Genomic DNA, 21,625 nt, shown 5'->3' on the forward strand with positions numbered 1-21,625 from the left:
AGGTAGGCATCTGAAATCTACCTATATTGAACACGTAGTGACATTTACTGGAGTTCGCAGATTCGATTGAAATGCCCCTGGATAGACGTAATACAGGGTGTTTCAAAATGAATAAACGTGTTTTAAGGCTCTGTAGCATTTATTACACGCAACTTGCAATTATAAATAATACATCAAATGAAAGAGCAACTCAAACAATGTTTCTTACGTGTGTTCAGTGAGAGCTCCATTCGACACACATCGAGTCGGTAGGCGAGGTCTTCCCAAACCTTGATCATTGTCTGGAGTAATTGTTGCAGTGATTTTTCTAAAGCCGGGTAGATCAGCTGGTAGCGTAGGGACATACGCATAATCATTTATGAACCCACAAAGGTAAAAATCGCATGTGATCAGATCGTGTGTGAACCTTGAGGTCATCCAGCCTCTTGCGGCAAATCCAGCAGTCGGGTGCAACGACGTTTAATCAACCCGCGTACTGGGTTATGCCAGTGAGGCGGCGTCCCATCTTGCTGCCAAATAAGGTTCTGTGCTTCAATATCTCCAAATTGAGAAAGGGGCCATAGTTTTGGCGCATCAAGATACGAAACACCAGTTACTTTCCTGACCGTGAAAGAAAGTCTCATAAACTTTCCACCGTATATGGCACAAATAACGTTCAGTGTAGGGGGATATCGTTGCAACTGTACCATCTCATGGGGTCTGCTAACTCCCAGATGTGCACATTATGTCTGTTAACTCTGCACTTCGGTGAAATGTTGCCTCTTCACTGAAGACGGCATGATCCACAAGAGCTTCATCGTCATGCAGCAACATTTCGTTTGCAAAGTTAGCACGTAAGCCGCAGTCCGTGGGCTTTAGAGCTTGTAATAACTGCAAACGATAAGGGCGTAGATGTAAGCGTCTCCTTAAACGTCTCCACACAGACGTCACTCGAACTGGTAATTCACTACTAGCCTTCCGAACTGATTTCTTGCGGCTACGCTTGAAAGACCGTCACTCGTTCAACACGTTCTTCACTCACTGTTGGCTGTTCAGTACTCTTCCCTTTGCGCACGGATATACAAACTAAACTGTTTGAGTTGCTATTTCATTTATGTGTTGTGTACAATTGTAAATTGAATGTAATAAATGCTACAGAGCCATAAAACCGGTATATTAATCATGAAGCATCCCGTATTATGATTACATGATCAGAATCTGACCTTAGCAATGTGTCGAAAACTGTATGTGGCTTCACTGAAAAGCAGAGCTACAAAATAGCTAAAATTCGTTTCCTAGCACTATATTTCCGTATCAATTTGTTGCCCCTTAAGTACATTTTTCAGTGGTTTTTCCACTTAATAAGCGCCAACGACTATACATTATATTGACCTGTGCAAAACATTTTGTAGAACACCAAAGAGAGGAAACTGTTCACCGTCCACACGAGGTGGTACTCATTAGAGATAGGCATAAAACAGAGGTAGTAATCCGCCTCCTTTCTCAGCTAAGTAGACAAGGAAAAAAGATTCGCAACTCGACAGATAACGACTTTGTTTCCAAATCCAAAAAGCACTTTTTTTTATTAATTACCTTTTAAGTCTGAGCATTTCGTGCAACGTTTTTCCAGTGAGAGATTCCGTCCCTTATGTGCTATTCTAGAAAGCCTGCAAAATAACCATCTATCGTTACCATAGCGATTTCATTAGATTACAGGTGCACATTTATATAGGTGTTGGGATATGTGAATCAGGGGACGCGCAATCTATTATATTGAATGAATATTTCAACCCTTCGTACTTCAGGTCTAGGAAATGTCGCATTTTCAAAACACTTTTCGCGTTCCAGAAAACTTCTTTTACTCACCAGGTATTTTTTTTTTTTTTTACGTCATTCAAAGTAAACCGAACGATGTCGCGCTGTGGTACAACAACACTGATCTTGCATTAGGAAAGACAAAAGTTGAAACCCGTCCCGCCATCCTGATTTAGGTCATCCATGGGTTCTCCTGATCGTTTAAGCGAAATGCCGGCGTAATTGCTTTGAAAAGGTACGGCCGATTATTTTCTCTGTTGTTCCCCAATCCTAGCCGTGTAGTCAAAGTAACGCAACTGCTGAGCAACTTGCATTGTGCACGAAATACGCCCAGCACGCAATATCCCGTGCACTGCTGGGTAGCATCGTCGCCACCGCTACGTTCAAGAAATGCTGATTGCTTTCGTAATTTTGTATTTTTTGGGAATTGTAGATTGTATTTGTAAGCTGAAAATAGTTCTCCTCTCCTGAAGAATTATATGGACACTTGATGAAGTTGTGGAATCTCGGTAAAAGAGATTTCGACACTGCACAGAGCAGAACATGTTTATGTGTGATAGAAGACTGTTAAGAAAGGCTAAAAAATTTTGAAATTTAAGTTAGTTCGATCTTATTTCTCGAACATGCCTGAGATTAAAATCTTGGTGTAAGATGTAAGTTCTTTCTCAATAACAAGAACAAGATATTCGTTTCCGACCATTAATTCCTTACCGCAAACTACTGAGTTCAGGATCTTTCGCCATCTGTATAATTTTCCCTCTAAAGGTTTGTGACACCCAATACGCGACTGTGAATGGCGATCGAAAGAGCGTTCATGAAGTCAGCTGAGGTTCAGTTTTATTTAATTTCATTACCTCTTTTATTTTCTGTCGCGACAGGAAACGAAAGCGCCGACAGAGTCGTAAATTTTGACTTGATTTTTGATAGTCACAGCTGTTACAGAACACAGAGTAAGTAAGGCAGCGCTGAGGGATTTTATTAGTGTTCTAGTTCTTGTGCTTATTTGCGGCACAATTAGACTAAAAGAAGGGTTCGGTTGTAGCATACAGCCTGAGACATAAAGGAATCGTCAGTTTGATCGTGGAAGTGTCGGGGGCTTAAAACTGAAGAGGGTGGCTTTAATACGGTAAACAGGTTCAAATGGATGTAGGTTACAGTAATTTATGCAGAGATGAAGACGCTTGCACAAGATAGACCAGCGCTGTGAGCTGCATCAGTTAAGTCGTCGGGCTCAGATGACGACGTCGACACGACCAAAAACAACTACTACTTTTACTACTGCTACTATTACTACCACTACAACCATCATCACCACCGCCACCACCGGCGGCCACTGCGTGCTCAGTGGAATCACTCAGTCGCTTGCGGAATCAGTCGTTTGAGTGCGCGAGAGAATCCCCCGGGCGACTCCGGCGAAGCTACTGGAAATAGCGGAATGAGAATATAGAAAGAAATTAATCTGGGCAACAAGACAATACTAACAGAAATAAAGTAGTTCCGAAGACCTTTGACTTTTGCCTAGCGAGTGTGTGTCACACTGCTGTTCAGGAGGTACGGTGTTCCAAAACCCATGAGAGTTTGATGAGAAATATTCCGTGTATTCCCTACTACACGTCTGGCGAATGCTGTAGAACGCGGTCACGGAAAATACTTTCGTCTCACGTTGTCCAATTTAGCTACAGCCCTCTTTCTGTGCCTACTGTGTGTGTGTGTGTGTGTGTGTGTGTGAGATATTTTACTCTAATCATTCCCCCTTAGAGGGGGAGTGTGTGCTCGTGAACAGTTATTAGTTATAGAAGTCACTCGGTATAGCTCTTGAAGGAACGGGACCCGAATTTTCCTTACTTCCTCATAGCAACAACAGGTGGCGCCCTTCGATATCGCGTGACGTTCTCACTTGAAATTTGTGCGTTGCGCTTTGAAACTGGCGGTTCTGGTCTGCACGCGATTCACAATGCGTGACTGCTAGCGGTGTTCTCAGCAGTTTTACAAACGCCACGGGCAACCGAGCGGAGTTGCGAACTAAATTACAAAAAAATGGCTCTGAGCGCTATGGGACTTAACATCTATGGTCATCAGTCCCCTAGAACTTAGAACTACTTAAACCTAACTAACCTAAGGACATCACATAACACCCAGTCATCACGAAGCAGAGAAAATCCCAGACCCCGCCGGGAATAACTAAATTACAGTTCTGTAGCATGTGCAGGGAGCGTACTGAAACCACAGCATGTACGGCTTTGCGACCTGTCGCTTGATAGTGCTCAAAGATCGTAAAAGGAATGTTCGTGCGCACGCGCGAATGGGTCTCTCTCTCTCTCTCTCTCTCTCTCTCTCACACACACACACACACACACACACACACACACACACACACTCACCGTGCGTGCGTGTGCGTGTGTGTGCGCGCGCGCTCGCAATGCAATGGCTAACACGAAGATACAAAGTGGACAGAAATAGTCTGAATAGGTTGTAAGTATGGTAGGTTGTGCTGAGAAATAATTGTTAAGAAAAAAATTTGATACATTCTGCCGTTTCCGATTTAATTAGCACTGAAGGTTGCCAGTCAGGCCGTTGCACGCGCAAATTCGAGCGGCCCTCTAAATACAATTAGTGTCAGTTGTTCTATTAGCGTAGATGATGGCGCACGAGACGCTCAGCCTTTGGCCCTCGGGATCGATCCTTACTACTGTCCCATGTCCAATTTTTGTATCGCTCTGTTGTTCGGTTTTAGGAAACCAAAAGAAGAACACGTTTGGTGACGCTTTAATTTGTTGCGTGCGCAACTGCCAGGTTGGTTAACTTCAGTGGTAATTAACTCTACGAAAACAGCACAGCGTATCGAATGTCGTCTAGAGAAGTATTTCTCTGCACGACCTACCCTCCAACACCCTTACAAGCTTTTTAGATTCTTTCTAACGACCGTGCATATATAATTTTGAGGTGAACTCTTGTATAGGTGAAATTTTGCACATCATTATGGCTATCGTCAGTAGGATGTCACCGTCATCATCATCATCATCGTCGTATTTTCTGCTCTACGAGCAGGTTGTAGTTGCCTCAACTTTTTACGGTCGATCGTTTCTTTCTTCGGGCTATTTTAATTGCGTACATTGAGTAGATCGTTCAGGGCTTTAACCCTTCTGACCTTGCTTTCTCTTTCCATACTCATATCTTTATAAAACAGTTTTTGTAACCCCTTCCCGCCTCGTAAGTGTGTGTTCAATCCATTCCTTTTTCTACTTTCAGCTACGTCCAGAAATTACCGCTCCTCAGCACGTGGACATCGCCTCTCTATTTACTTAAATTTTCCCATTCTTCACCATTCCTCATTTCATTAGACTCCAAACTGCTCCTGTCTTTTGTCTTCAGTTTGAGAGTGTCGGCGCCACACAGTAGGAATCTGCAGACAAAACATTTCATCAACATTTTTCTTGATCCCATTCCCACGAAGCTACAGAATATCCTTCTCTTTATCAGCGAATACCAAATTTGCGGATGTGATTATTAAAATGTTTTGTTTTACATCCAGTGTAATGAAAAACCTTGCATCTACTCAAATTTCATCACATTCAGCACTTCTGTCTTCGTACTGTCATTATTTTCGTTTCCTTTACTTTGTTCATTCCATATTCGTTTTCTATAGGTTTGATGTCCTTGGACCTCTTTTATATCGCTGAATAGAAAAACTAAGCCATCTGCGAATCCCAAAATCGCATTGCTCTTTTAACGATTTTAAAGCGTACTCTATTAGTAAGCAGTACTCAGCCATGTCTTCTAAATACATGCTGTGGTGTGTAGGTGGCTTACAACCATCTCGTTTTACACTTTTTCCTAATTCTATCCAGTTGATATTCTCTCCCTTGTCCAGGCTAAGCCTTTTGTTCAAGATTTAGTGAGTCCATAAGCAAACTTTCCATTTCACTGCAACCTTCAGTATACTAGCAATCTTCTTTGAGTTCACACAGTCAGTATATTTCTTCTTGTTTATAAAAAGCATATGCAAAAGCTCTTCTCAATGAATCGCTCTTGCAGAAGATGCAAGTGTCCTATTCCATATCCCGTCCCTTCATTTCTTCTAAGTTAAAGTTACTTCTCAGCCAGGTTGCCTTACTGTTCCTTTCCAGATTTCACAAGCTTGTAATCGTTGCATTTGTCTTCCGTAGTTCGCTCGTTTGGCACCCTTAAGCCGTCGCCACACGGACCGTGTACTCGAAAGTCAGCGTTGAGCGTGCCGAGTTCAACGTGCTGCTGAACGCTCAGAAGCGATGCGGTTTGTGGATCACAAGCGGTATGCGCGTCTCAACGTGGTATACACGGTCGCAGCGCGCTCCAGCGAATGTATCTGGATCGCAGATCACACAGTTTGTTTACGAAATGTACGGGCGTAAAATGCCTAAGCCGACTATGTTAAAACGCACATATTCATCCTTGTCCACGTGCTAGGCATGGTGTTCTGTCTGTAGTATACATAAATAAATACTTCAATATCTATGAACGTGTTACAATGCAAAAAGGGAAGCTCCATTTTAAAAGGACATCTCCTTACAAAAATTGGAAATAGTGCAATATAAATTTAAAATAGTCTTCCACATAAAATAAAAATTATTTCACCATTCTCACCGTTTAGCAAAACCTTAAGATCATTCTTATTCGATCGCTGTTTCTATTAAGTAGGCAGAATACTTAGAACATGTGAAATACAAAACTGAATAAGAAAGTGCAAAATACTAGGGTAATCCCAAAAGTAAGGTCTCCTATTTTTTTTATAAGTACAGAACTCTTGTTTGTGTGGCAGTTGGTCACGCTGTTATGAAGAGTGCTTCACGTGCTGTGTGTAAACATGCGTGCACCGCACCGAGGCGCTCAGCCTTGGCTTGGCAGCCGTTGAGAATTGAGCTCCCGTTGGATGTTATTTTGAAGCTACCGCAAAGTGCTAATTGCGCGCAGTTATTCGGTTTTCGAACGCAAAGGGCACTGCACCGATTGAAATCCATCGCCAATTGACGGAAATGCCCTCCGCCACACACCGTCAGGTGGCTTGCGGAGTATGTATGTAGATGTAGAAATGTACGGTGAGTCGTGCATGGATGTCAAAAGTGTTTGTAAGTGGTGTAGAGAGTTTGCAGCTGGTCGGACCGAAATTCACGACGAGCAAAGGAGCGGGAGACCGTCAATTTCTGAGGTTGAAGGTTGAGCAAAGCATCCGTGAAGATCGGCGGATCACCCTGGATGATCTCTGCACGTTGGTTCCTGAGGTTTCCCGAAGCATTGCTCACAGATTTTTAATGGAAACATTGAACTACCGGAAGGTGTGCGCAAGATGGGTGCCACGCATGCTGACTGAGGACCACATGCGGCAACGAGTTGATGCTTCCCACCCATTTCTTCACCGCTCTGCAGCCGAATAGGACAACTTTCTGGACTCAGTTGTCACGGGTGACGAAACCTGGGCATACCGCTTTACACCTGAGACCAAGCAACCATCACGCCAGTGGCGGCATCCTTCTTCGCCAAAGCCGCGGAGCTGGTATGACATGGGCATACAAAAACTGCCACAGCGTCTACAAAAATGCATCGACATAAATGGTGATTATGTAGAAAATAGCTAAATGTTCAAGCTGTAAACTGATGTAAACCATTGTAGAAAGGAACAGGTCTATGTACTTATAAAAAAAAATAGGAGACCTTACTTTTGGGATTACCCTCGTATCTTACTGCAAATAGTACAGTCTCTGTTGTAGAAAAAGCCTATGGAACACGCAAAGACCTGAGAGAGGACACGCACTTATGTTTACATAACATCTAATATGATATTCTGCACTTGGGTAAATTAATAAGACAGTCGCAGAACATATTAGAAAACACGAACATGAGGGGGGGGGGGGGGGGGCGGCATATTGGAATTCTGAATCCTGCAACACATCGCGCATCACTTAATAACTTCTCTCTGTTCATTACGTTGCACTGAATTTCGGACCAAGTGACCTTGTCTTGTATGTTACTGTCTTCTGAAGGCAGATTTGTTATTAACTGACCGTATAAATCGTATCAAGAAAAAAATTGTTTTTAATAGACATTCGGTGTGTCTGTCGTAACGTCATGCTTACGTAACACGCTAGTTACATTTTGAATATTATTTAATCACCGTTGTGACGTTTCTTGTCATTTTATCACATCAAGTCAACCATTAGACGGGGGAGGTTTTTGAGAGATAAATTTGCGGTTGCTTTGAAACGGCATATATTCATGGGTCGTAAGTTACAGTATAAAACCCACCACATACGGACTTAAAGTGAAAGCCAGTGTAGCTTCTCCAGACTCCTTACTAAAAAGAGATGGCTTGCATATGATGTAGGTGGTATCCTTCCAGTTCACTGATGTACGTTCAAACGCACGTTCAGGATATCGGTCATGCTTGACATTGCTCTACACGTTCGGAAACTCTCTTCGACGTGCATTTTACGTGCTATGACGTTCAAAACTCTGCACTCTCAACATTGACGTTCCAATGCACCGTTAACAGAGCTAACCCGCCGAGGTGGCGCAGTTGCAAGATCCAAAACTTAACATTCCACAAGTCGACGTTTCAAATTCCCGTCCGGCGAGCCATGTTTGAGTTTTCCATTATTTCCTTAAATTACTGAGGGCAGTTGGTAGGATGGTTCCTTTCAGAAGGACGTGGCAATTTGCTTCCTCTATCTGAATTTGAGCCTCGTCCAGTGAACACCTCGTCGACAGGACGTTAAAACCAGTCTTTCATTCTTTGCTTTCATACAGAGCTGGGCTCTGAAATAAAGCTTTACACAAATTTTTCCTTGTCTTGTGGTTTATGTTTTCGGGTGTTAGCTGTTGTTTTCTTTCACAGAAAGCCCTTTTGCTTTGTTCAGTCCTTGTTACTACTCATTTATGCATCTTCCTTTTTTTTTACTGCACCACTTCTGAAATAGCAAAATTCGTGTGCCTCTTATAGAGTGTCTTCGCCAAGTGTAATCTTTAGCCTCTTGCTGTAGTAGCGTAACTCTCAGTGCCAAGTAGTACTGTGGGACTCGATACACAAAACTAATATGTGTATTCCCTACATTTTTCTCAGTTTTAATTATTCCTCAAAGAATTTTTTCCGCATATAAAATTTGTATATGGTGGTTGGTAAAAATAATAATGTTGATAAAAATAAAATGTCTGCAGCACTCCATTGTTCACGCAAAATAAATTGCAAATTTATCGTAACAGTAACATTAATACGAAAGACAAATTTATGTTTTAAGTAATGGTAAATAATTGAAAACATTGAGCAACTGTTAAAGCCCGATACTGACGAAATAATTTGTAATATTCGACAAAATAATACGTGTTGTAATTCAAAATTTAGTAATAGTAATATTTTTTGTCACAAAAGCATTCTTAAGGGAAAAAATATTTTACGGTATAGCAAATCATGTGAAATCATTGTAAAATAGCAAAAGGTATTGTTTGTAATGTAAATAAAGTGTCACATTATGCTGATTGTAGGTAGACGGCGAAGGGCGCTGGATGGTTTTTGTTGTAAACGATATGTTGAAGTCGGAGACTTTTGTATTGATTGGCACTGTATCCATGACTGTGACAACAGTTTTAACTTCGCCTGCGCCTGCAATAAGTAAAAGTCGTAAGAAAAGCGTGCCCGATTATTACGAAATACGAACACAGGACCTGTTAATCCTACATCTAAGTTAAGTACAAACTATGATTACAAGAAGTATTAATCTAACGATATCCACTCCATCACTGGCTTGTGGCGATTAGTTTTGACTTATCTGGCCAAGTAAACCACCCACTGAAATGATTTGTATATCTCATTTTCATGCCAGTAGCATAAGAGTGGCGCTAGCAGCGCCACTATGAGGATGCAAATCACGCCTGCTTTAAATACGAGCTGTAAAGGTCGTGAGTATTAGTTAACTTTGATACTGGATTTGGTAAGTTGATATTAGCCAAACATGCCTTTAAAGGTGACAAAGATACGAGAATCTGGATGTTTCTTCTGCAGTATTGCAGAAAGACTTCGCAGAAATGTAGTCACTGTACGTAATAGCTGGCAGAGGTGGTTACGAGAATCTACGGTCGCAAGAGGACTGGGCTACGAACGGCCACGTGGCATTGCCGAAAGGGCAGACCATCGTGTTCGGCGTATCCCTCTTGCGCATCATACTCCATAGCAGTAGCAGTTTGAGCAGCAATTGGCACCACTGTGACGCAATGAACTGTTATAAATCGGCTATTTCAGGGACAGTTCCGAGCAAGACTTCCTGTGGTGTGCATTCCAATGACCCCAAACCACCGTCATTTACGACTTCAGTAGCCTCAACCGAGAGCTCATTGGAGGGCAGGGCGCAGCTCTGTTGTGTTTTCTGATGAATGCTGGATCTGCCTCGATGCCAGTGATGGCTGTGTGTTGGTTAGGAGGAGGCCAGTTGAGGGTTTGCCACCAACCTTTCTGCGTGTTGGATGCATTGGACCTACATCGTGAGTTATGGTCCGTGATGCGATTTTGTATGACAGCAGAAGCAGTCTCGTGGTTATCGCACACATGCAGTCTGCAAATTACACGTCAGACTCGTGATTCGACCTGCTGTGTTGCCATCCATGAAAAGTATTTCAGGAGGTGTTTTCCAACAGGATAACGCTGTCGACCATACCGCTGTTGTAACCCAACATGCTTTACAGAGTGTAGACTTGTTTCCTTGGCCTGCTCGATCATCAGATCTGTATCCAATTGAGCACATATGGGACATCAGCGGGCGACAACTCGAGCCTCATCCACAAAAAGCATTAGCCGTCCTTGTATTGACCGAGCAACTGCTGCATACATGGAACTCCATCCCACAAACTGGCATCCGGCGCCTGTACAACACAATGTAAGCACGTTCGCATGCAACATTCTGGAGATTACATCGGTCATTAATGTTCCAGCATTTCACATTTACAGTAGCTTATCTGGAGCGTAAATTAACCTATGATTTTGCAATGTTAATCATGAAATATGTTACCTAGATGAACATATTCCCGAAATTTCATTAATCTACATTAATTATTTTTAGGTTTTGGGATATTTTTCCATAGGTGAAGTGGAAGACACAAGACTGCAGAAAGCATTACCTTAGTTCTCTTCTTGCTTATGTGCGTGCTATGGAAATCAACTTGCGCATGTTCCATATCATTAAGTATCGTCTTTAACTGTTCATTTTCGGCAGCTACTGTTATACCATGCTGATTTTCTATGAAAGCCGAATAATTTCCGTATCGAAGTAAAGTAAACTCAGCGTTCTGGCCCTAGATGGGCCAACCGGGCGCAACCGACCGCCATGTCATCCTATGCCGATGGCGCCATTGGAGGTGGAAGGGACAGCACACCGCTCTCCCTGTCGTTGTCGTGTTTCTTGACCTTGTAACCGCTACTAATCGCTCGAGTAGCTTCTCAGTTGACCTTACAACGCAGAGTATAGCCCGCACCAGTCCTCCCACCAAGGACAAGTTCCTGGCAGTACCGGGAATCGAACCCGGGTCCTACGCATAGCAGTCAGCCACGCTTAACGCTCAGCCGCGGATGCGGACTTCGTATCGAGAAAGTCTGCTTGAAATTACGTAGCCTCTCTCAGCCAGTTATTGCGCGAACCGTCGAACTGTCGTCTGCAGTCATCAAAAATGGTTCAAATGGCTCTGAGCACTATGCGACTTAACTTCTGATGTCATCAATCGCCTAGAACTTAGAACTAATTAAACCTAACTAACCTAAGGACATCACACACATCCATGCCCGAGGCAGGATTCGAACCTGCGACTGTAGCGGTCGCTCGGTTCCAGACTGTAGCGCCTAGAACCGCACGGCCACTCCGGCCGGCGTCTGCAGTCATACGCAAGTCTGATTCGTATCCGAGGATATTACATTTTTGTAAACGAGTTCTATCAGTTGGTGTCCCGGGACTCTGACGGATTGCTGGTGCCAGTTTGAATTACTTTCTTTTGCGGAAGTTGGTTCACTCATCTCTGAAGCTTCGCATTGTATCTTACGGTGGTGTATCATAATGTCAATCACATGTAATTTAACCTCGCTTCTTTCCCCGAGTAATAGGGGATGACATAATCTTCTTTGTTCGTTTCCGTTTACGCATTTTGACGAGATACACTTGCTGATTCCCGGTTTGAGTGTAACGCGGACAAACCCCGAAATTTATATTTTGTAAAATGTGGACGTAAAGGTCGATTATGACGTCTGCAGACGTGCGCTGCTGTTTCAGGCTAACGTGTACATCAATCGAATGTAAGGTAGATTAATAAAAATCATATTGCAGTGTTGACACTGTTATTCAGCATTTGACACAAAGTAATTACTATTTCGAATATCTGTATGTAGGTATAGCGACGAATTTCTGCCTCTGAGCAATATGTTTTTGTAAAATAATTATAAGTGCGGATATTCGCATCCTTGATAATAGCTGTCACCTGTAATACTGCAAATATTGCCCAATCACTTTTCTGTACTTACTGTTGTTATATCACTTTGGTCTATTAGTTCTTATTTTAACTATGCAGGATTCATTTGCAGTTCATCTGACGAAACGACGCTTTTTCTTTTTATGTAGGTATCAGCGACTGCATCGACTTTGGTACCTGACAAAGAGACAAACCACTTAACTGTTCTGTAAGTAGCCTTTACCATAACTAATAACTATCTGATGTACCAATTGTATACATGTGTGTTGCACCCTGAGGGCCCAATAATCTCGTAACGCGATAAACAGTTATTATGGTATCTGACGTGCATACAACAATGTGAAATCACCTGTCAGGCAAAGAACACAAAAATGGTTAAATTTTTAGAGTGTTAGCCTTACTCTCACGTTTTGGAATTTGTACTTATCCATACAACTACCAACAATGATATATTATGCTGTGCGTAAGAATTAACCTCTTACTCATTGCTTAGTTGTTGTAGCCTGAGTAATAGTTAACATTACATTAAAGTCTTCGAAGTAGTTCTTAATGTAGACATATTAATGATAAAACTATGAGTGTTTATGCCTAAACAATTGGTGAACGGCAGCTAAAGTACTTCGACGCAAATATCTCACCGTAACAAATCAAGGAAAGATGAAATGGAAATCTCGCGAATCTCTCGCACAGCTCAAGATCCCGAGCGACTGGAAAAAACCACAGGCGACTGCTGTATATAAGAAGGCCATGCGATGGCGGTCATGTGGTTAACGTTCAAGACCTGTAATCGTGGATAGATTGATTGCGTCCCGCTCATGTTTTTCTTTTATTTTAATTTTTTTTCAATAATAATCATATTATTTCATACATTGAAAGGTAATCTGATGGAAAGACACGCCTGTTTGCGGGAATTTTTATGGAATAATGTTGTTCCGTTGTTTGCTAATTTTTATTACTACAACAAATGCTGCATTTCTAATTATTAATATGTAAATGACAAAACACGCGAAGTTTTACGGAAAATGCATGCCTGTCGTAATTTCCGAAATTCCTTATACCTTCAATCCAGTAAGGTACCGAGAACTGCTGTGCACCGGGGCCCTTCGGTCTGCAGACATAGGTTTCTAGGACGAGGGATGGGCTTGGAAAGTCCAAGTCTGACACCGATAAATAAAGGTGGAAATAACTTTATTCGATTGTAAAATGAGTTACAATATGCCAGAATATGGGGGTACTGTACGATTCATCACCGGATGTAGTTTCGACATTCCAAGTTCAGGATGATATTTTCTGTAGAGAAACGGAAAACATAAATTAAAGCGGCATCTACTATATAGAATGAACTCAGTTTTCCTGCAAGCACAAGGAATCTTCAGTTTCCATGAAAAACAAGGCTTGTTGACATTTTCAAAAACTTCTCTTTTTCCGACAATTTGGGTGCGAACCATGCGTAACGCAACATTTTCATAAGTATCAGTTGACGATGTACAATTAAAGGTATTTTTATAGGAGGTGTCAATCAAATATAACGAGTTCTGAAGGTACGCATAGAAATAAAAATCGCATAATATTCATTGTAATAACAAAGAATAGTAAACAGCCAAAAATATTGGAAACTCAGTAAAAGTTCATGAAAATACACACGTTTCTTTTCATCGTGTTACCTTTCAAATGTAATATATATTGGAATAATATGACTAGTGTTGAGAAAATATAAATAAAAAAAAAAAGCGGGACACGTTCGAGGGATCCATCAAGTACGATGCGTGAACGGTAACCACATGAGTGCCGCCAGCTCGTGCGCAGGGACGCAACTCTCCTGCACATTATTGACGCCTAAAAGTTCTCTTGCGATTCTCTCGAAATCGCTTGAGTAGTACGCCTTACAACTTGAACATTTTGTTGTCCTAATGGATTTTGAAAGTGTACAATGTTTGAAGTAAATCCGTGTCGTCCCCTTGTCAGAAGATTTTATACAGCGACTGAAGAATTTGCCTCTCGAACCAACTTGTTTCTATGTGCTATCTTTTTTCAAACGAGTACATCTGGTGGATTCACTACAGCTCATAGGAACTAAACTGGAAGAGGACTTGTTACTCTTTTCAGACATGTCCTTACCTCGACTTACGTTTTATTTAACGAACTAAATTTTGAGCAAACTTACGGTTTACTAGGGGTACTTCTTTGTCTCCCATAATAGCTAACATTTTTAGGGAAGACTTCAAGGACAAAACACTTACATTGGCAGTGTTGAAACCCAAATGATACTGGAGGTATGTGGATGACACCTTTTTGGTACAGCCACTTGGCTTAGCAACGCTTGCTTCATTTCTGGAACACCTTAACTCCTTCCATCGGAGGATTTCGTCACCACAGAAGTGGAGAAAAATGATGACCTTCCGTTTTTAGATATCTTGTCCGTAGAAAAGAAGTGAATTTATTGGGTCACAGTGTGTTCCGTAAACCAACTCTCACTGACCTATATGTACCAGATACGAGCTGCTGTCACCATCCCAACGTAGTGTTGTAAGTATTACGGACTATCTTTCATAGGACTAGAGTTACCTCAGATCCAGAGAGTTTATCAGCAGAACTTAGCCATCTTCGCTCTGTTGTGTTTGTCCAGAACGAGTGCTGTGATTGGCTGATTCGAAATACACTTCAACCAGCACTCGCTAGACGTCAGTAACAGCCAGAAGAAACGAAGAACTCGACGAGGATGGTTTTTCTGCGTTATGTTGGTGGTGTGTCATTTAATATCGACAAATTATTCAAGACACATCAAATGAAGTATTAAATTGATGATCCCTTGATGTCCCACAATGTATCCTGTCAACTGATCCCTTCTTCTAGCCACATTGTGCCACAAATTTCTTTTCTCCCCAATTCTATTCAGTACATCCTCATTAGTTACGTGATCTACCCACCTAATCTTCAGCATTCTTCTGTAGCAGCACATTTCAAAAGCTTCTATTCTCTTCTTATCTAATCTGTGTATCGTCCATGGTTGGTTGGTTGGTTGTTTTGGGGAAGGAGACCAGACAGCGAGGTCATCAGTCTCATCGGATTAGGGAAGGACGGGGAAGGAAGTCGGCCGTGCCGTTTGAAAGGAACCATCCTGGCATTTGCCTAGAGCGATTTAGGGAAATCACGGAGAACCTAAATCAGGATGGCTGGACGCGGGATTGAACCGTCGTCCTCCCGAATGCGAGTCCAGTGTCTAACCACTGCGCCACCTCGCTCGGTTATCGTCCATGTTTAGCTTCCATACATGCCTATACTCCATAGGAATACTTTCAGAAAAGACTTCCTGACTGTTAAATCTATATTCGATGTTAACAAATATTTCTTCTTCAGAAACACTTTCGTTGCCATTACCAGTGTACATTTTGTATCCTCTCTACTTCGGCCATTATAAGTTATTTTTTTGTCCAAATAACAAAATTCATCTACTACTATAAGTGTCTCGTTTCCTAATTCCCTCACCACCACCTGATTTAACTCGACTACATTCCATTATCCTTGTTTTGCTTTTGTTGGTGTTCATTTTATACCCCCCTTTCAAGACACTTTCCATTCCATTCACTGCTCTTCCAAGTCCATTGCTGGCTCTGACAGAATTACAATGTCATCGCCAAACTTCAGTGTTTTTATTTCCTCTCCCTGGACGTTAATTCCAACTCCAGATGTTTCTTTGGTTTCCTTTACTGCTTGCTCAGTATACTGGGTGATCTAAAAGTCAGTATAAGTTTGAAAACTGAATAAATCACGGAATAATGTAGATAGAGAGGTACAAATTGACACACATGCTTGGAATCACATGGAGTTTTATTAGAACCAAAAAAATACAAACGTTGAAAAAATGTCAGACAGATGGCGCTTCATCTGATCAGAATAGCAATAATTAGCATAACAAAGTAAGACAAAGCAAAGATGATGTTCTTTACAGGAAATACTCAATATGTTCACCATCATTCCTCAACAATAGCTGTAGTCGAGGAATAATGTTGTGAACAGCACTGTAAAGCATGTCCGGAGTTATGGTGAGGCATTGGCGTCGATGTTGTCTTTTTGCATCCCTAGAGATGTGGTCGATCACGATACACTTGCGGCTTCAGGTAACCACAAAGCCAATAATCGCACGGACTGAGGTCTGGGGACCTGGGAGGCCAAGCATGACGAAAGTGGCGGCTGAGCACACGATCATCACCAAACGACGTGCGCAAGAGATCTTTCACGCGTCTAGCAGTATGGGGTGGAGCGCCATCCTGCATAAACATCGTACGTTCCAGTAGGTGTTTATCGGCCAGGCTGGGGATGATGCGATTCTGTAACATATCGGCGTACCTCTCACCTGTCACGGTAGCAGTTACAAAACTAGAATCACGCATTTCCTCGAAGAAAAAAGCCCAGGTATCGTAGATGTGGTAAATCCAACCCATACCGTGACTTTCTCGTCGTGCAATGGAGTTTCCACGACAGTTCTAGGATTTCCGGTAGCCCAAATTCTGCAGTTGTGGGTGTTGACAGACCCTCGGAGCGTGAAATGAGCTTCGTCGGTCCACAAGACGTTACTCAACCAATCGTCATGTTCCGCCATCTTTTGAAACGCCCACACCGCAAGTGCCCTCCGCTTCACTAAATCATGATACCGATGGATTTTGTACGGATAGCATCGGAGGGTACGCCTAAGTGCCACCCAAACAGTAGTGTATGGAATGCCGGTGCGACGTGCGACTGCACGAGCGCTGACTTCCCCTTGCATAGACGAACCCGCTACAGTCTCCATTTCTTCCTGAACTGTCTCAGCAGCATTACGCCTTGTGCTCGGTCGGCCACTGCGGGGTCTATCGTCTAAACAACCCGTGGCTTCGAACTTCGAAATCATTCTCGCCACAGCTCGATTTGTCAACGGATCTTTACCCGTTCGAATCCGCTTCCTATGGCGATAGGATCGTAACGCTGAACTAGCACATTCCCTATTCTGATAATACACCTTCACTAAAAGCGCCTTTTCAGGTAACGTCAACATGGCGCATCTGATTCTCTCTCTCTCATTACAGCTCCTTTTATACACGATTGTCATGCGCAGTCACTGACGTTTTGCTGTCCTGCGCCATCTGTCGGACATGTTGTGAACTTCGTTGTTTTTTTTTTTTTTTTTTTTTTTTTTTTTTTTTTTTTTTTTTTTTTTTGTTCTAATAACACCTCATGTCATTCCAAACATGTGTGTCAATTTTTACCTCTCTATCTACATTATTCCGTGGTTTATTAAGTATTCAAATTTATACTGACTTTTTGATCACCCGGTACACGCTGAACAACATCGGAGATAGGCGACAACCGTGTCTGATTCCCTACTCAATCACTACTCCCCTTTCATGGGGTGTAACATCTCATAAAACGCTACCATTAAGCCCATCGGTAAGCGGGTAGGACACAGCCAGATTTCGGATCAAGTACCGTGGTAGCAAAAGTGTGTAAAAATCTATAAATCGAAAAAGAGTAGAATTTGGTGGACGCCGCCAGGCGAATAGTACCCACGCGGTAGTGGCCGGAGACAAGGACGACAGTATCGCTAGACTGTCGGTCGCGTCGTGAGCACGGAGCGCCGTGCCCACACGTCGTCGTCCTCTGCAGTCTACCCCACGCTGCGCGACGCGACAGCCTCAGGTGACCTTGGCCGCGTGCCACGGCCGCCTTCCAGCTAGCAGTTTGCACTCCACTCCATGCCACGCCGGGGCAAGGTACAGCGCTGACGCGCGCCCACAGACGTCACTGCCGCCTCAGGAGCCGGTCGCGGTCCGCCGTCAAAAGCTGACCCCTGCAAGACGTGTGCCAGCATAAGCGCTAATAATTGTGACTGTGGCAGTCGGGAGACCGCTCAAAACTCGTGCTCTTCGATTCGCCACAGTAGCAACTCAGCTATCACTGCGCGGGCAAGGAAAATGCTATCCACATCTGCAAGTCCTTCTTGCGCGTCCGCAAGTCTTTTATGCGCATCCGCGGGTATTAAAATATTCTGAGTCACTTTAATCCGTTCGGTACGCTACGTCTGTGATGGTAGGCTTGCTCCTGGCCGGACTTTTCGTCTGCTGAGGACGAACCTTGTTCAAAAATGGTTCCAATGGCTCTGAGCACTATGGGACTTAACATCTCAGGTCATCAGTGCCCTAGAACTTAGAACTACTTATACCTAACTAACCTAAGGACATCACACACATCCATGCCTGAGGCAGGATTCGAACCTGCGACCGTACCGGTCGCGTGGTTCCAGACTGAAGCGCCTAGAACCGCCTAGAACCGCTCGGCCACCAGCGGCCGGCGACGAACCTTGTAATTGGTATTCCATATATTGAGAACTTGGGACTCATCATGATAACATTTTAATACATAGGGTGGCCGAAATAAAACCGGCCCAGAAATTATTTTATGGACCGTGTAGGCGGTAATGGTGATACTGATAAAATGATAAACGGAAAGGAAGTGAGATTGATTGAATCGCCACATGGTGCTGATGATTGATTGGCATTGATGGCCGGGAGCCCCCACTTGGGGATGTCGGCCACCGATTTGCAAGTCTTTTCAGTTGACGCTACACTAGGCGACTTGCGTGTCGATGATGATGAAATGGTGATGAGAACAACACGACACCCAGTTCCCGAGCGGTGAAAATCTCAGATCCAACCGGAAATCGAACCCGGGCCCGCTGAATGGCAGTCAGACGCGCGGATCACTCAGCTAAGGGGGCGGACATATTGACCACAAACACATGAAATTCGAGGTAGCCTGTTACGTTCTATTCGCAGTTTAATCCACAAATAAGTAAAGCAACAACCGGGCACGCAAACGCCTTTCTACAGGTCAAGTCAATATAATACAAATAGCTGAATACCTGAAATAAAATTTGAATAAGTCTTCCAGCCCCTTTCTTGAGAGTTAGTTAGTTAGGTAGTTACATTTTCCGTAGATCATTCAAACGAGTCGTATCGAAATGATGTGGAACGAGTCAGACCACAGGATAGAGAGCAAACTGATAACCTTAATGGAAATTGCTAAAGCCTAGAGTTCTACGTTGACTCAAGCCCAGGTAGGGCAGCATAAACTGTTCGTTCTGCCTATCGATTGAGATGCTAGCGGAAGCATGACAAAAAAAATCACAACCCAAATAATTGCGAATCTATTACTGAGCAAAGGCAGTGCTAACACGAGCTACTGCTACCAACTACGGAAAGCATGCGCACCGTCGTGAAAGTGGTGGCGACACCCGCGCTAGTGCTTTCACGAAGTGAGTCCGACCAAGAACTGCGACCCACTGGTCAGTTTCGTGAATGTGGACGCCGTACACTAGTAGGCGTCTTCCGGCAGGAGGAGAAACCTCTGGCCAACCTTACAACAGCCGTGGCGTTTACGATCTGTTCCGGCCAGCGACACTCTGGCGCCAATTCCGCGAAGGCGATTAAGTCTGGTATCTTTGCGCCTCGGACAGCCGCGGCTTGAAATTCAACGTAACGCCTTGGAAGGCTTTCAGAATGTCGCCTTCTTGCAAATCATTAGGAATAATTAATCCGTGGTCCGAAAAATTTATCCCCGCCATGAGCCCCAGCAGTTTCTGACTGCCGCGGAAATTGGTTTAATATCATTTATTTGTCAAATAATTTCATTGACTTTCGAAGTAATAATCTCGGCAACCCATGAGCCCTATCATTAGATTCGTATATTTTATGAACACACTGAATTTACTATCGCAAGTGTACATTAAATTTCATTTGACTACTCTCTCTTCGTCAGGAGGCTGGTCAGGGCTGCAGTCGTTGCTGCCTCTTCGCGCCTTATTATAGGTCAAGGAGAAGTCTCTGCTATACAACTTTAAAATAGGCAACCCAGCGTAAACCATCCGCCCCGAATGCAGATGATTTTTAGTCGGGTTGCCTACCTTTAGGTGCATGAAATATTTTCCGAGCCAGTTTTATTTTGCTCACGCTGTGTGTATTTTCACTTTCAGGTATAAGATAACATAAAGTATTGCCCCTGTCAAACGGGCAGTTCTTTCGATGTTCACTGTAGAGAGCATCGTTACACAGGTAGCAACAGAAAATTTTCTGGTTTACATAAAAAAACTGGCGTAACATAGTACACACAAACATCAACATGTTGATATCTCTTAACGTGTTCCCAAAGGATGTCATTTGAACACAATTGAAGAGCCTGAAATTTTGCACAAATTTAAAAAATACCGAAATTAGTTATTGAATGAACAAAGAGAGGTCCGTAACAGTATTGTTTGAATTTTTATTTTATTTTTACTGTAGTTTTTTAAAATCTGTTACGATGTCTGTTCTCACTGTACCTTACTTTCTCCTTTCTTGGGGTACCTTCTTCTGCCGATAGCACTTGTCGAATAGTTTCCTTTATGAGCTCTTTCTTACTAGCTGTTTAGTACACAGGGTTGCAGATCTTGTCTACTAACATCTATGTTGCTTTTAGTGAATCTTTAGCTTATCTACACCGATAGTTAACTAACGGGTGGCTATAATTACAGTACAGCTACTTACGGAGGTCCTGTACCGGCTATAATTAGAGTACGGGCAGCGAAACTTGGAAGACATGCCAATTCGTTAATGCGGAAGCGACGTAGGCTTAAAAAGAAGATACACTTTTGGCCACCTGGCGCTATACGCTGTTCATATGACGATGTGATATCCGCGCTGTCGTTTGAGAAGCCACATCGTGAGCCAACAGTATGGCTATCGAGAAGAGAGACGTTCACTGTTAGTGAAACTGTTTTATGTGAACGGGTTTAAAGAACACGATAATGAAAATTAAAAACACGGGTCCACTTGATGTGGCACCTGTAAAAGAAAGGCGTCCCATTCGGGTGGACGTATTGACGAGGTTGCTGTTGCTGTAACTAAACGTGCAGCACGTGTCCCCGGTAGTTCTATTGCCCGTGCAGTGTAACGAGAATTGTCCATCCCATGGTCAACGAAAGTTTTGCTGTCTGTTTTGCAGTGGTACCCGTACAAGATCTAGATGATGCAGCAGCTGAAATCTCATGATCCTCAGCAATGTTCTGAATTTTGTCTTCGGTTTCTGGCGCGGGTCAAAGTTGTTGACGAGTGTCGAGGGAATATTCTGGGGAGTGACTATGCGCATTTTACACTAGTTGGTGCACTGAATACACAAAAATGCCGTATTTGGGGTACTGTTAGACCGCGTGTTGTGCACGAAGAGGCATTACACTCGACATATGTGACAGTGTAGTCTGGATTCACAAGCACCTTTATTCTCCGTCCTTTCTTCTTTGAAGAGAATACTACAAGGGCCTATCAAGTGTGTCGCGTCTTCCCATTATCGA

At 43.1% G+C, this 21,625-nt stretch overlaps 1 protein-coding gene across 1 annotated transcript in view; it reads left to right on the top strand.

Annotated features, from left to right (window-relative positions):
• LOC124804815 (endophilin-A) overlaps positions 1–21,625 on the top strand; it is a 730,772-nt gene that overhangs the window by 197,917 nt on the left and 511,230 nt on the right. The window contains exon 4 of the mRNA XM_047265154.1: positions 12,417–12,475. The gene's annotated coding sequence lies outside the window, so the exon portion shown is untranslated. The remainder of the gene's footprint in view (positions 1–12,416; positions 12,476–21,625) is intronic.

Source organism: Schistocerca piceifrons, chromosome 7, assembly GCF_021461385.2.
Source record: "Schistocerca piceifrons isolate TAMUIC-IGC-003096 chromosome 7, iqSchPice1.1, whole genome shotgun sequence".
Classification (NCBI taxonomy): domain Eukaryota; kingdom Metazoa; phylum Arthropoda; class Insecta; order Orthoptera; family Acrididae; genus Schistocerca; species Schistocerca piceifrons.